Source organism: Rhea americana, unplaced genomic scaffold (genome assembly GCF_003343005.1).
Source record: "Rhea americana isolate MKP2758 unplaced genomic scaffold, rheAme1 scaffold_151, whole genome shotgun sequence".
NCBI lineage: Eukaryota > Metazoa > Chordata > Aves > Rheiformes > Rheidae > Rhea > Rhea americana.
Window position 1 is genome coordinate 1,252,205 of NW_028185606.1, and position 5,212 is coordinate 1,257,416.

At 40.7% G+C, this 5,212-nt stretch overlaps 1 protein-coding gene across 2 annotated transcripts in view; it reads right to left on the reverse strand.

The window, feature by feature from the left end:
* The window catches only part of RABGAP1L (RAB GTPase activating protein 1 like), a 232,400-nt gene that overhangs the window by 39,614 nt on the left and 187,574 nt on the right, over positions 1-5,212 (reverse strand). The gene's annotated exons all lie outside the window — the stretch shown is intronic.

Below are 5,212 nucleotides of genomic sequence, written 5' to 3' on the forward strand. Positions count from 1 at the left end.
GTTGAGCTCTAGGTCTTCGTATACTGGAGCGCTTCAGAAATCGCTGCTTCATTTCATTCGTCAAAAGCGCAGTTTGGACCTAGCTGTTCTCTGCACCACTCTGAGAGTGAGACAGTCACTGATATTTTTTTTCCCCAAAGCTAATGCACGCAACAGCCATTGCCTCTGCTTCACCTGGGCTTTGCACGACAAGTCACGACTTACAGTTACAACAACTTGAACTTTAAGCCTTCTAACACCTACAGAGATAAAAGAACCACCAATGACGATGTAGAGCGCTTACGGTATATGTGAGAAAGACATTCATCAAAGAGGCYGATCAAACACGACACAAGACAGTTTGAAAATGTTGTCCAAATGTAATCTCCTCCAAATGCAAGTCTGTTGGGATTTCTAGGAACAGAAATAAAAGAAACTTGCTTTGTTGGCACTGAACTGCTGGTAGGCAAAAGAGCTTCTTCCCGCATTGTTCAGAAGGGAGAATATCGAGTTTCTCTGCTCACATGAATTGAGTTAAAAAAAAATAAATATAGAATATTTCTAACTGTCCTCAGTTCAAAAGCGAGTTCTCACAGGCAACATGGAGACTGAGGCTACCAAGGGTCTCAGCTTGTTGCCACCGGGGTCTCTACTATCTGAAAATGGATTTCTTACGAGTTACTGCTTTGATACTTACTGCTCAGCTTCTATCAGTTTCCTTAACATCTGACTGTTTGAAAGAGTCACAGAGAAGCATGTATGAATTTCCAGCTCCAAAAAGATGTCTCCATCTTGAGCCTGAATACTTTTGTTAATGCTGAAGACACCATCAAGAAATACGAAGCACCTCTTCCCGGCCAATGTAATTTTGAAGCACAGAGATCTTTCCAGGCATTTCTACATCCACATTTTATTTATATGTTGTCTGCCCTGTGAAAGCCTGGGTTTTTGTTTGTTTTTCACTACAGCTATAAGTATTGATCTCGGGATACATTTATTTTTCTCTACAGTCTGTTCTGCCTCATGGAAGTGTCTTCATAAAGAAAAGCCTCTTACTATGAACAACAGCTACTGCAAACCTACCGGGCACCATCGTCTCCGTCTTTCTCCAATCAAACTTGGGCATTCTTCAGAGAAAAACTAGTTACAGTTAACTGGGTTCTTTTTTTTCTTCCTTCAAAGGGAAGAGAGGGGTTAGACTTTCTCTTCTAAAGAACAGCTATGAAAGCCAGTATATTGACCACGATGACTCTACACAGGCCCACTGTAACTCAACAGACCAGTCACTGGAGGTAGAAAACCTCTTATATGTCATCTTAATTTCAGATGTGTCAATTCAATTTGGGAAAAATTTTCACTTCCTCTTGCTCATAGAGTAATGTTACATAAATGGTGGCAAAGAGGGCAGAAGACATAAACACCAAAGAATGTGACCCCCTGCCACCTTTCTCTAACACTTTTCTCTGCTTCCAGAATYCCCTTCACAAAGAGCATGGAAGATAAAATGCCAATTTTATTTTTTTCAGATTCAAAATTTGGAGTTACTGCTAGCAAAAACAATCAATGATTCAACTTATAACAATTTCAGTTGATCCAAATGAGCTTTTTGGAAAATACAGTATTAAATATTGATGTTATGCTCTATTCAACAAGCCATTCATTCTGAACTAAGGTGAGATAATTTAAGATTATCTTGGAGGAAAGCACAGGAAATCATTACATGTAAATTCTTAAAATTTTATGCCATAGATCTGAGCCAACAACAGTGTCCTCCTCATACATGAAGGTTCACAGAAGAATTATCACAAATGTGCATCATGTGAGATGCCTAAGAAAAGCCACGTAGGTCTTACTAAAGTGTCAAAGTTGTTATTCATCAAGAAACCAGGATGCAAAGGAGTCGTTATCCATCCAGGAGGAAAGAGCCAGTGCCTAGAAGCGCCAGAAGCCCCTCTGAGCATGCTACACCAGGGATCTGGAAGGGAGGAGGCCTAGCAAGCCTGCAAAGCTGYGGCTCCGGGGGGCACGGGGCCGAGCAGAACAAAATTTAGTGTTTCCCAGCTCTGTGGTCTGTCGGACCCTGGAACTGTTTTCAAGGGTCACCATCACCTGGTTCCATTAAACTGCTAATAGTGAGGATAGATGTCTTCTGGATATGTGTGTCTCGGGGGTAATGCAGTCGCTGGGGATAGAGGCAATGCACAGACCTATTCCACTTCTTCACCTAAGACTTTTCTAGCTGTTAAAAATCCTTGTCTTCAGCGCTGTCCTTGTTGACGTCATTACACACAGAAGTACACGTACATATGTAAACAAATGACTACTACAAGGACATCAAAATATTTCCATTCAGTTACATACTCCTTCCACGTTTATAAAAAATAACTATATATCTGACTAATTTACAAAGACAATTCAAAGCAAATGAAAAAAATCAAGCAGTTTTACTAATGCTTAAACACCAGGAAAATATAACCTCAGTACCAAATGCAGGCAACATGTCTGTGCAGTAGGAAACCAGATATGCAGAATTCATAGCAAAAGCGGATCTTTTTTAGCTATATGAGGCTGGGTCGTCGATCACCAAGATCAGTGATGACAATAACATTAAAGGCCAGGTTGTACTGCAGGCACTCCAGTGTGACTTTGGGTGTCAGTTCATTGCACTGTGCAATAGCACAAAGCCAAACGGAAGGGAAGAAGCTGAAGCTGAACACGGAGCCGGYATTAAAAACCATGACCCTCCTTCTAACGGCAACAAGACTCTGCACTTCAGAGATAACAGCGCCGACACGGCGAGTGGAACTGATCAGTGCTTTTTAATACRAAGTCACATACAGCCACGGCAGTGTTTTCCGTAGATCTAAATACAATTCTCCTCAATTTGGTTTGGCCTTTTTCTTCAGAAGCTGATAACTGAGCAAATTTTTTTCCCCCTATCGGTTACATTAGAGGATTAATTAGATACATCACTGGTAGAGCCAAAGGAGTAAAAAGCTTGTGCAATTTCAGAGCCTTTCTACAGTTATCTCCTTTGATTTTTCTGCCACRTTTGTATTGTTTTACTTCCTTTCACAACAGCAAAAGCCCCAAACATCTAGATAAACAGACATATGTATACATAAAAAATCAGAGGGAGAATGCACTAAAGACAGAAAAGGAGGGAACAAGTGAGCTATTTTTATTCTGTTCYGCTAAAACTCACATAAATCAATATACAATTTCTTGCTAAAGCATGTCTGCAAAAAATTGCTCCCAGATGAAACAGCAACAGAGGTGTAGATAAAGTAGTTTGTCCACCTCAGTATGGTGTTAACTTCAAGACAGGCATTTGATTTCAAAATATTTAAATAGTGACTTTAGCAAGAAATTTTGTTTTAAAACTCCATAAACAGCAATTTTTGATTGAGAAGAAGTTTAGACCCAGCTAGTAAAGCTGTTACCCGTGAACCACACAAGGGCCTTGGTACCAGCGCGAGGGTACCAGCAAGGCCCGACAGCCTTGTCGGTATGCTCGGCAGTGACCAGAATTTGCATGTTTGCTTTGCACTCACACAGCCACCGTTTTTCTGAAGGTCGTCCGTTCCTCTCCCCTGCGGTGTTGAGAGCAGCAGTGCTTTTACGCTGCCGGGTCTGCTGAGGAGCCTTATTTGCTCTTCGTGAACTCCAAAGAGGGCAGAGATTTAGGAAGTGTTTTATCTTATAAGAACTTCAATATACTAAGTCTTTTCCCCCCACTGATGATGATAACAGACTAGAAAAGGCCTCAGTGCAGTTCATGGGCCATGTAAAAGAAGGTGTCATTAGAGCTGCTGTCCTACCATCTCAACATCTTCTCTGTGGGTTCCTTTATCCGGATGCTGCGTAGCCTCTCCAGCGTGCTCCTCTGACCTTCCCCGGGCAGGCGAGGGSAAAACCTGCTTCCCGGCATTTCCCCACTTACCCGGCCACTACGCTCAACTTGTCGCCGTTTCTGCATCTGCAGTGTAACCAACTTTGAATGTTGTATCTGCTCAGCTTCAGAAGGTCAACAGAACAGTCAGGGCAGAAATGGGCAGAACTCCCAATTTATCTGAAAACTGGCAAACCAGGAAATTCATACGGAGAAAATCTCGGAATGTGACTTCTTCCTTTCTACAGTTCAACTGACTAAAGTCAAGTGGAAGATTAGAGCTGATAGGTTTCCTAAATTATAATCAAAAACATTCCCCTTTCCTTAGGACACGTACTGATCTTCACATGAGACTCTGCCCTGAGAGATGCAAGAGAGGGCTGAGGTAGATTTAACAGGTATACAGAACATGTTACTTGTTTCAGTGAAGTAGTACATTAAGTTTAACTTTCATTAACCTAGAAGAGGTTCTTTCTTTCTTCATTCTTTAAGCAGGGCTTCCAGAGGCATAGAAAAAAATTTGTAATTCTTCATCACAGGAAGAATATGCAAAAAAAAAATATATATATATAACAAAATTTAAAAAGCATGAGTACAGAAAGTARTCAGTCATTCTAAGATGCACAAAATCAGGGCAATTCCTTATTCTATAGACATAATACATAGCCTGCTTTGGTCAGCTAGAAAATTCTCACCCCCAAACCCATTTTCACAAGTGTAAACCTTACCTAAAACACCAGGAGGAACATCCCATTTCCCACCACACAGGCCATTGCAAAACAGAAGGTATGACCATTTAACAACTGTAGACCAGCAAAATAACTGGAAACAAAGTAGTAAAAATCTCCTGTGTCATCCACTCTAAATTTTCATCYTTTATTAACTTTTTATTTACCCTTAAATCAACATCTTGACCTCCTGCACAGAAAATTAATGTATTTCTGCTCTATTTTGGAGGTAGGAAGGAGAAATTTGCATGACATTGGGCTCTACCTACGTTAAGTCTTGGCAGATAACTGCATAAATTCAATCTTTTAAGGTGCATTTATGTCTTATATTCTGCTAAAGTGGGATAAAATATATTAGCCAGGTATTAGCGGTATCCTAACTTTGCAGCTACGTAACATGCATATGCCAAAAACAACAGGAAGTTTCTTAGGCAGCGTTACTGCACAGTACGAACTACTATAAACACTTCCCCGCAAACACAGAATACACCAATGACTGCTTGCAAGAAAGTAACATCACTATTTCTGATTCCACTGACTTTGATCACAGTGATTTCCTCACTGGTAAATGATCCAAATTCAGACCTGGTGAGTAATCACTACAGATATTTCT